This window comes from Salarias fasciatus, assembly GCF_902148845.1.
Source record: "Salarias fasciatus chromosome 23 unlocalized genomic scaffold, fSalaFa1.1 super_scaffold_20, whole genome shotgun sequence".
NCBI lineage: Eukaryota > Metazoa > Chordata > Actinopteri > Blenniiformes > Blenniidae > Salarias > Salarias fasciatus.
The window spans coordinates 16,621,310-16,632,606 of record NW_021941230.1 but is presented as its reverse complement, the minus strand read 5'-3'; the positions used below and the strand labels follow the sequence as shown (position 1 = coordinate 16,632,606).

The window sequence follows — 11,297 nt, the reverse complement described above, 5'->3', positions numbered from 1 at the left end:
CCTTACAGCCAGAAGGTCATGGGTTCGATGCCCAGACTGTGTGACAGTTTGTTTGGTGGGATATATTAATTTGACTCAAGGAATTTTAGTTCAAAAAACGTGGTTGGAAGTTAACATTACTCAGATGCTTTCAGTGCTCACAACTTTAAAAGAAGAAGCTCACTCAGATATGAACATTTCACTCTACTTGAGACAGTTAAGTTCATTGACCTAATTTTTCCAAGGTAATCGGTTTCCTGGATTCGTTTGAGTAAACTTGTTAAAATTTACAGCACTGTTACTCTGTAAACCTTTATTTGTAGTTGTATCAACAAAAAAAAACTCATGACAATTGTTGGGGTTTAGGATTGGTAATTGGGAATAAATTACTAAAGTATTGATTACTGAGAGAAATTAATTACTTGAAGTTATTTAGTTACTTATTAATTTGGGTAAATTTTGATTTACCAATGAATAATTGCAGGTCATTAACAGTGGCTCACCAATAACAATCAATTACTGCGTAATAAACTGTTTAAAGTGAAGCACCAAGTAATTTAACCCAACATCAATTATTATTAATCAGAATAAACGGTTATTTATTTGTTAATAATGTTAAAGGGGCTGTATCATGCAAAATTCACTTTTTGTATGTTTTAACCTTGTTATATAGTTATGTACTCACCAAAAACACTCCCAAAGCGTTTTTTTCCTTCGTGCCTGTGTGTTTGAGCTTTCCTCATGTTTGTGCTGCTCAGAGAGGCAGCCCCTCCCGCACCCGTGAAAACACTCTGTTTCCCACGTTCACGTCACACGGTGAAGATGGCTCCCCTGAGCCCCCCTCCCGCAGGCCCTCGGCAATCAGCGTTGCTGCTTTTTTCTATCTCTGATTACGGAGATAAACTTTAACCATCGTCTGAAGCCACAATCAAGCAGGAGCAAGAGTCTGAACACTGTAAACCCTGATTGTTGATTCAACTCACAGAGATTGAGTTCATATGACTTAAATGCATTAAAGCTATGGTATTACTTATTATTTCTGATTCAAATTAACTTTTTTGTGTCCTTTCTGATTGTACTCATGTTTTTAAGTCAAATCAATAACAAATTTATTGTCTGTGCTCAAATTACTTAATATCGTCAAGTTTTGCCTGTTGCTAATAGCAACACATTGGCGCCACCCACAAACCCGCCAGAAATCCAGTTTTTACCAGTTCTCAGAACACTGTGAGCCAGAAAGAGAAGCTACAGCAGAAGCATCTTTCACCAGTGGAGTTGTTTGAAGCAAGTTGACCCACGTTTGAAGCCTTCAGTGGACCTGAGCTCGGCGTAAAAAAGGGTAAGTTTAAAGTTATAACTGATTGCATACACGTGGTTAGCTCGTTGTTGACAAGCTAGCATTAGCGTGTTAGCTATGCTGACTTCCGTGACCGGCGCATGCTTCTGGGCCGCGCAGCCGCAGTGCCGCGGATGGAGAATCCGCTTCCCGCTCCGCGCTGAGCGGACAGTCAGCACGCAGAGAGCCCGGCGGAGCGCTGCAGCGGCTTGTTCACTAGACAAACGAGCCCGCAGCAGACCGCCCTCTCATCGGGCACCGTCTCACGGAGCAGCTCTGCCGGGTCGGGCTCCGCGGAGGCCGGCCGGCGGAGCGCTCATGGAGATGATTGAACACTGTTTGAGCAGATAAAAACACTCTGCTCGGAGCTGAAGACTCCTGACTAAAAAGCTAAAAATCAGAACCTTTTGCGTATGTCACAGATACTATATAATCTGTTTCACCTGGGGTCCTATGTGAGGACAAGCAGTGAATGAAATTACAAAAAAAAAAGTTTTATCATGTCCTTTTAGAGCCTTCCTGGTAATGGGCCTGAAGATGTAATGTAAATTAGAAAAAGTAGACATTTTATATGTTTTCCTTTCTCTTGATGTGTTTTAATATCTTCTTTACTGTGTTTCTCCCAAACAGCTGGAGCTGAGCTGAGGTGAAGGTGGCCTGCCATCACCCAGATGTGTCAGAGCTGGCTGGCTCTCTGTACTGAACGCCAGGTAGGGCTGTGTTTGTCTCAATATGCTTCATGTGTTGGAGCCCCTCTGGTGACATTTGATTATAGAAAATGACAACTGTGATTTGTATTGTTGTTATTTCTATACAGACTGTTAATTGTTGCTTAAACCAACAAATGCGGGCAAGTCACAATGAATTTTATCACTTGGCAATGAATTATAATGACAAAAACATGACATAAAGTGACATAACCTGCACAACCATCTCTGAACAGAAGTGATGTAGTCATCAGGGGTGTACAAGCTCGGTCACGAAGGGCCGACATCCTGCACGTTTTAGCTTTCTCCCAGCTGGAGCACACCTGATTGCAATGAGGGACTCTTCAATGGGCTTTTCTACTAGTTTTGAGGACAACATCAACATGATGAGACAGAGGTGTGCTGCAGCAGGGAGAGAGCGAAGACATGCAGGAGGCGGCCCTTGAGGACAGAGGTGGACGCCCCTGGACTACAATAATCACATTTTATTTTCATTTGGAATTCAGTGTCACGAGAAGGGCTGCATATTCATCAAAACTGACTAAAAGAATAATATTTCAGTCTGGGTCATTGCCTGAAAAGATCACATCATGTTGTCATTTCATTTGAACATGACCATGTTTGTTTTTACATGTTTCAGGTGTGTCTGGAGTTCTAGAGGCTGGTTGGTAAGAGCCTGAGACAGGAGTTCCACAAGGTCCGTGACCATTGCAGTCCCAGGCTCATGGAAATCTTCAAGGCAAAAAGAGTCCTCACATGGCAGGACCTGATGCCACAAAGGTCAGCTGACTTTCAATTGAATTTATTCAGGGTGAGGGTGGGGGGGAATTGAGTCACATCAGTATCAGTATTTTTGTTTAGTGATTTTTAAATAGATTTCAAATTTTGTTGTTGTTGTTCAAAAATCATTTTTCTCCACCCCAAAAACTTATATTGGTTCTAGTTTACTGTTTCAAATGTTTTCCCTTCACAATCCAGTGATATCAGATCCATTTGCAAAACAAACAAAAAAAAAAACTACGAGAGAAAGGCGACCAAGTTCAAAAATGTACTGAAATAAAACGGCCAACATCTCTTTTTAAATCCAAAGTGTGGACCCATTTTGGGTCTTGAGTGGTTTTCTGTAGCGGTCACTGGGCAGTGGGTGGACACTGGACCGGGCAGACGTGTGGCTGTGTGCCTGTAGAGACTGTAACTCCATATTGTCATGTTTACGTGATTGTGCCCTGTTACCTTTTTCAGGACATTGATGAAGAGGAAGATTGGTGCGGTGGGGATCCTCTGCCATGAACGGGAGAACATCACTCCACACTCACAGTCCCTGCACCAATACGCTTCCTCATGGGAATCATCGTGGAGAGAAACATTGTGATGGACACCAACAGCCTGCCCTCAGGCTAAGAACATTGTCTTTGGACTTGCCTACGCACTCCATCTCAACTACGCAAAGTGCATGAAGAACACCTTTGATTTTGTTCAACAGGTACCTCTGTAAGACAGATCTGAAACCTAAACTCCAGACACTCAAGAATCAGCCTGCAATGTAAGATGCGGAATCTCCTCCTGTCCTTGGAGGTTTTTTGTTTTTTTGTTTACTATCAGTCCATGGTTTTGATGTTTTTGTTGCTGAAAAAAAAGTTTGGTGAGTTTTTGTAAAAAGTAATGTTCAATAAAAACATTTGGCTCACTGTAATGTTGCAGTTGTCTGTATACATGGCTCCATTTATTGAAAGCAAATTTTAAGTTTCAGGAACAATAAAGGTTATGTTTGGTCAGTAAGAATATATAATTTGGTTGAACTACTAATGAAGTAATGCTTACTTAACAAGCTGAGTTAAATACATGGGTAGACAATGATTGTTTAAACTAAGTTAGCTTAAGTTACTGTAACTTGCTTATTAGTACATTCAACTTGAATTTTCTATTCCATTCTGTTAGAAGCTGAAGTACATTGAACGCAGTTCTCTTCACTTGTTCAACCAAAGCTCCATTACTTAACTTTTTTAAGGCAACGAGTTACCTTTGGTTTTTTAAGTTGAGTCAACTATTCGGGTTTAGAGTGAAGGGTCTGAAGGGTCTGGAGGGTCTGAAGGGTCTGCGCTTGGTGAGTTTCTCACAGGAAAAGACATTTTCGTGTGTCTTTGTGTGTAGAGAAGCTAGAGCTAAAGAGCTAAAGCCAGCCAGCATTTGTTTTGAAGCGCTGATTGGCTGAAGTTCGCTGTCAGTCAAAGTCCACGGGGGGAGAGGCGGGATTTCAGTGAAACAGAGTGTTTTCTCTTCCGGGTTTCAGAATTAGCCCCAGAAAATCTTTTATTTCACACAAAATGACTTTTCCTTAGCGCCAAAAATAAAGTATTACCATGTTAATGCCATTTCTAGGGTTTGGACTAGCTAAAAAAGCATGATACAGACCCTTAAAATAATCAGCTATTTGGGAATGGAGTAGACCACAGAGTGATTTAACCACTAAATTATTAACAAGGTGTTATTAATTAATCAATAATGCCACAAATGACCAATTCCTGGAAATGGGTAAATTACAGAAAATGAGCTGAGGGAAGTTGTGAATTATGCATTAAATAAACCTGTGGGTTATTTAATTAATAATTCCAGGGCACCACCAAGTCAGAGGAACATTCATTACCAATTTTCAGTCTCAAAGATGGAAAGATAATTTAAGCTGGTGGTTAATCTTTGGATAAACATCGTTAAATTATCAGAGAAGGTGTGAGATCGAGCACAGGCTGTTACAACCATCCACATTTGTCATAAAACACACAAGAATGAATCGTCCAGTTCAGTTAATGAGCGTTTATTAACAATGTCTATTATGTCTATTATTATTCACATTTGCAAAGTGTGTGTGTGTGTGTGTGTGTGTGCGTGTGTGTGTGTGTGTGTGTGTGTGTGCGTGTGAGAGAGAGAGAGAGAGAGAGAGAGAGAGCGCGTCTGGAGATGCACAAGAAGGGGTGTTAACCCGTCCGGCTGTGTGGTCCCTCTTCCTGGAGGAAGAGGAGGGGTGTGTGTGTGTGGCGGAGCGGCCACCCGAAGCGACAGGAGGAATCGATCCTGAGTCACTCATGAAGTAGGCGTGACTCGGGTCATGCTCAGGTGTTCGTGAATGTCCGGATTGCTGACGAGTCGGCACGTGGGTGTTCGCATGCACGTAGAGAGAGAGAGAGCGGGAGAGTCTGGCGACGTTGCTCCTGCGCAGGAGCAGCGGAGAGAGGGGGGGGGTCGGGAGGCGTGGTGGTGACGTGCTTCAGACTACCGCGCTGGTTCAATTTACTAGTCCCGTGTTAGTAAAGAGAAGAGAGGAGGAAAGATGAGCCCGTCTTCCTATCTCACAGGCACAGATGCACGGATAGCCGGCATCTTCGGGCCTGATCTGTGAGGAGGAAGCGCGTGCTCGTGAACGAGCGCACGAGGAGAACGAGAGAGAGACAATGAAAGGAAGCAGTCACAATACATAATGAACATGCTTCAGTCCGTTCATTTAAAAAGTCAATGCATGAATTACACTCCTGTCTATCTGCCTAACCTGCCCAAAGCTCACCTATGGGGTTCCGAAGAGAGGAGTGTTTGGCCGCCAGGCATGTGGCGGAAGCTTGGCGTCTGTGTTGCAGTTGGCGAAATACGGTGATTTCGGTGGGGAGATCAAAGCCGTTGCTCTGATCTCGGTCAGGTTCTCTGCGTCCAGAAAAACCTCGGCTCTTGGAGAGGAAGTCCACGTGGAGGAAAGGAGGTTCCGGTTACTCTGTCCGGGTCCTCAGCTGGTTCTTGATCGGCTGCGGTCGGAGGAGCATGGCTGAGAGCTGAGCCGTGGCTCTGCAGGAGGAGCGGAGCTGTAGCGGTGCGGTCCTGCTGGTGTCTTCAGTCCGCTCCAGGGGAGTCCCTGCCGTTCTGCTCCACTGGGGGAATAGGGGCTTCACCGGTTCCTTCACCGGTGAAGGAAAGCTGCTCCCAAAAAGTCCCGGCCAGCGGGGTCAGTTCGGTACCATGTTTAGTCCTTGGGAGTCCCCCCACCCTCCAATCCGCCGAGCCCGCCTCTTTTCAAATCCTGAGGGGGGCGGAGTAAATCTCTGTCAAGGGGGTTAGTTGCTCTTTAAGTTGAACTGAAGATGGCACCTCTTAGGGCTGCACGATTAACCACCACCTCATCGAAACTGAGGTTTTAACTCCTGTGGTAACTCAACCGCACAGGGCTGAGGTTTTTCCGCGGCATTTGAATGACAGAACTATACGCCAATCAAAACGTTCAAATCTCGCATTCCGGTCCAGCGACCAATCAGAAATGACAACAGGAAGCAAGTTTGTCTGCACTGCACTGCTGCAGCGAACTAGCGTCAGGTTGCTAACAACAAACCCTGCGTGTGTGCTTTGCGGTGTCGTGAGGAGCAAAAAGTTTTCAGTGCGACTCGTTCACGGTGTGAAAAAGACTGAGATGACAGCAGAAGAGGGAGCGGAGCAGCTGGGATTAAAAAAGAATCGTAGTTCAGTTGTTTGGACTTTGGGTTTGAAAAAAAAAAACGACGTGGAGCCAAATGTAGATTGTGTCGCCGTGCAGCAGCCAGATCCAGAGGAAACACGGCTAATTTGTACCAACACCTGAAGACTCACCGCTACACATTACAGAAACATCGACAAGTCATAGGTTATTCTCTCTCTCACCCGATCGCCCCACAGCTCAGCCTTCATCCAGCATGTGATGCTCTCATCTCTCTCCATGAAAACATGAAGCGCAGCCCAAGAATATGAGGGAAGACGACCCAGAGCAGGATTACTGAACTGATTGTGATCTAAAAATATTACAGCAATAAGGATTAATTTTTGTTTTATCCTTTATCTGTAGAGGCAGGCGAGTTCTTTTTTCTTTTTTTTTTTTCTTTTTTGCGAGTTGAAGTTGGTTTCACAGTGGTGCCTATTTGCGGTTCTGGTTTTTAATTTCCATTTATTTCACGTTGAAAACTTTTGTCTAAGTAATTTTCTGTGAACCATGCAAGCAAGACCAGTATTGAATTACAATTTCGACAGCATTGGGTTTTTATTATTTTGTTACTTCATTAAAACAACGCCCTTTTTTTTTTCAAACGTGATGCAGACACGCATGGTCTCGGCTGCCGCTGCCTGAAGCTTTGTCAGGTTAGTTTACATCAGGTTATTTTATGTGTCAACTTGGGCAAGACCATGTAAAAGTAACAAGAATTTTTTTCGACCATAATTTTAGCTGTTTCCTGCATTTGAAAGAATAAAATGTGAAAATCGCAAATCGAATCGCAATCGCATTATTGTTCAGAAAAATCGCAATTAGGTTTTTTTTGTCAAAATCGTGCAGCCCGAGCACCTCTGGTGACGTCTGTTTGACTGGCAGGCGGAGCTCCCGCCCCCGGGGTCTGCTTGGCCAATCAGACGGTGATCTGGGTCCTCCGCCTCTGCTCTGGGAAGGGCCTCACGAGCGCCCTCATGAGGTGGGACGGTGGTATTGCACCCCAGTCATGGTTTCTTTGTTCTGTGAGCCTGAGCACATGGTGAAAGGGGGCAGCCAGTTCGGGCTCTATGGGACAAGATGGCAGTGGTATCCTGCTGAGAGAAAGCGCCAAATGGTGCCAGCCCCCTGCTGGAGGGGGTGGGGGGGGGTGGGGGGGGGGGGGGTATTGTGGGGTATGTGGGGTCTCCTCACAGAGGAGACTCAATATTTCACAGACAGCGTGACTCCAGGTTGTGCTGGGGTTAACGTTAATATTTCCATCAATGCGTCCCCAAAACGATGAAGAATTTCTCAGTCTTTGTCAGCTGTTTGTGGAGTTTGGTGTATGTTTGCTCACATCCTGTACATCTCCTGGGGGGTGACCGCCCGGAGCTCAGAACCTAATGACGCCCCTGGTTAGATTACTCTTGACTAAAAATAGATTTGATGCAGCTCCTCCCATCATTGCTCTTCATATCTCTATGGTAGTGTCATGGTTTGTGCTGTAAAGTCTGGACAGCTCATATGTCTGGAATATTCACTCTGATTTTCAATTGTCATCCTCATGAGTAATCCATGTTTTTATCAGATATACCTGCAATGAGATTACAAATGTTTTATGTACTGTAAAAGATTACAGTTACACTGCTTTTGTATCCTATTTACGTAACTCTGTTCCATGTAATCCGTTCCCCCCCAACCCTGGTGTTCAGACGGGGTGCGGCTGCTGAATGGATCCAGTGGTTGTTCAGGCAGACTGCAGGTCAAGACTAACTCGTCTGACCAGACCTGGTCCTCAGTGTGTGAAGCAGACCTGGACCTGCAGGATGCACAGGTGGTGTGTCGGGAGCTGGGCTGCGGGGCTCCTTCAGTCCTGCAGGGGGCGCTCTATGGAGACGCGCAGACTCCCAGGTGGAGCCCAGAGTTCCAGTGTGGAGGCCATGAGTCTGCTCTGCTGGGCTGTAGAAGCTCAGGCTCAGATAGAAGCAGCTGCTCACCTGGTAAAGCTGCTGGACTCACCTGCTCAGGTAGAAGAGGAGCTGCAGCTTCCACTGCTCTTCTCTTCACTCTCACTCCATCCTCTCTCTCTTCTCTTTGTTCAGAGTTTCCTGAAATCAGGTTGGTGGGAGAAAACAGTCGCTGTGCAGGTTCTCTGAAGATCAGAAGTTCTGGAGTTTGGAGACCAGCATATATCTATCAGTGGTCTTTGGAGAAAGCAGCTTTTTTTTGTTCACATCTTCACTGCGGCTCTGCCGTGTCTGCAGATCGGACACATTCAGTCAGCTCCACACTTACAGTGGTGATCATGGACGACTGCTTTCTGTCCGGATCTGATTTCATGAATTGTTCAATGCTCATTGAACGTGACTCCAGCAGTAATCTCACCTGCTCAGGTAAGTTCATCAGTGGTGTGTTCCTCACTCACCACAGTCAGTGTCAGAGTTCTGTGAATGACCTGTGTGTGTGTGTGTGTGTGTGTGTGTGTGTGTGTGTGTGTGTGTGTGTGTGTGTGTGTGTGTGTGTGTGTGTGTGTGTGTGTGTTCCAGACCTGCTGCTCCATCCAGTCCTCTCCGTGTCCTCCTCCTCCTCCATCCTCGGAGTCTCTGAGGCCCAGCAGCAGGGGCTCCAGGTGGTCTGGGGCTCCACCTTCACCATCAGCTGCTCCATCCAGCCACAGTACCCAGGAGGCTACTTCCAGCTCACCTTCACCTCCTCCAACACCTCTTACAACTCCACCCAGCCGGCCGTCGATCACTCTGCACACTTCCTGTTTCCTGCCGCAGAGCCCGCCCACCGGGGAAACTACAGCTGTGTTTATCACCTCCATGTTTTTGGACACAGCTTCTGGTCAGAGAGCCGCCTGCTGTCTCTGTCTGTGTCCGGTAAGAAGAAGCTGACTCCTCCTTTACTCCACCCTTCCAGAGAACATGTGTAGGTTTTTCGCCCTTTAGAGGTCCAGCAGGCAGGTCCCACTGGGAGGAGGCCCCGAGGGGGTCCAGGACTCTCTGCTTTGGTCTGGGAGAGACTTGGAGTCAAGCCAGAAGAGCTGGAGGAAGATGGAAGGGACAGACATGTCTGGAGGGCTTTGGTCTCTGTAGCGCCACCCAGACCTGATCCAGACCAAGAGGGAGCCCAGATGGAGAACTCTGATGGTCTCACTCCCAGCAGTCCTCAGACAGACGCTGATTGTTCTCTGTGTTCAGATCCAACAGCTGTGGTGGTCAGATGGGTGGTGGTGCCGCTGTCTCTGCTGCTGGTGCAGGGGGCGCTGTGGCTGTACTGTAAGGTACTGTTCACCTCTCTGCTGATGCTCTGGAGCTCTGGGTGGAGCCAGACTCTCCTCACTCCTGTGTGTCGTCATGTCTCTGCAGGCCAGCAGGGGGCAGACCGGCAGACCGGGCGGACGCTGAGCGGAGTGCAGTGGAGGGATGAAGTCGGTCCTCTGAACCTTCCTGCTGTGAAGACCAGATGGTTTTTATGAGCTTCTTACAGCAATGATGAATCTCATCACGTTCCTACAGACAGTGGAACAAGGTTCCTTTTCCTTTTGTGGACCGTGGTGAAAAAAGAGTCTTGTTTAGCCGTATACTGGACCACGGTGGATGTCCTTTTTAATCTCCCTTTTACTCCTTTTTCATTGATGTTTTTCAGTCATATCATGGATGCTCATTTCATCATATATTATCATCTGCTCCACTCAGGCTGACTGTGTTTAACTGAGGAGATATTTTTGTGACTGTAATCCAACTTATTAGCTTGTTCTGCACTGAGGTGAGGCAGGATGTGGTTCGCAGCAGGTGTTGAACCGTATGGAACCGGACCAGTTTGTATTTCATCCTGAGTGGTTCCATCTGGGCCTGAAGAACTCGTGTGGATCTCACTGCCTGCATGTTTTGTTTTTCTTCTTTCTTCTTTCTTTTTTTTTTTTCTTTTTGAGAACTGAGACTGTGGTTGGTTTCCTTGGTAACAAAACGGCATCAGAGGACATGTCCATGGGACCAGAGCGTATAAGTAGACCCTGTTTTCCAGTGGGTGGCGCTCTCGCTTTCCCTTTCTGAATTATCAGAGAAAAGATGGAACCCTGACCTGAAATCTGGAGAGAGTTCACCTCTGAGGTTGATGTCAGCCAGATACCAAATTTAGATTAAAAACAGATTTTTATGATTGGCAAAATCTAAAAGCTGCTCGCCTAAAGTGACCATATTAAAATAATGCGTTTCTAATATTTGAGTCGGAACAGAACCGATGCAGAATCAGTTCTCTTTGATCTCTTCATTTTTTGGTGTTCTACTATATATATATTTTTTTTATTAATTTTGAATTATAACCTGTAATCCTTTAAGTGAATAAAAATCTGGTGAACATTTCCAATCTCCGGTGGAGTGGCATTATTTTTCTGAATGAGACCAAAGAAGGAACTTGGAATCAGGTCTGAGAGACGTTTCTTGACCCCTGAGAGGGAAGCCTCTAGGAGAAGCTGCAGTCCGGCACAGCACCAGACCCGGCTCACCAAAAATCTTCTAATAGTTTCTTTTCTTTCCTCCAGAGCAGCAGGTGGAAGAGGAGGAGGAGTGGAGACAGAAGACGGTCCAGGGACTCTATTCACTCTCAAACACAAATACATAGACTAGTCACAGTGCTGCCGACTGTGGGGAAATGCTAATGAAGTCTTTTTTTCAACAAAACAACTAGGTCTTTTTTTCACATTGCGTGACAAAAAAATACATGGAGTAGCCATGTCGCTGTCCATGGTGCTGAAGGCAACTTATAGTTGCTTCATTACATGAAAGACACACACACACACACA

At 45.8% G+C, this 11,297-nt stretch overlaps 2 long non-coding RNA genes across 2 annotated transcripts; both read left to right on the top strand.

The window, feature by feature from the left end:
* Positions 1–953: 953 nt before the first annotated feature.
* LOC115383741 (uncharacterized) lies at positions 954–2,785 on the top strand. Its single transcript, XR_003930734.1, has 3 exons — positions 954–1,318; positions 1,946–2,025; positions 2,663–2,785. It is a non-coding gene; the product is annotated as an uncharacterized LOC115383741 (long non-coding RNA).
* A 6,311-nt stretch (positions 2,786–9,096) lies between these two features.
* Positions 9,097–10,048, top strand: LOC115383745 (uncharacterized). Its single transcript, XR_003930738.1, has 3 exons — positions 9,097–9,372; positions 9,694–9,776; positions 9,862–10,048. It is a non-coding gene; the product is annotated as an uncharacterized LOC115383745 (long non-coding RNA).
* Positions 10,049–11,297: the final 1,249 nt, after the last annotated feature.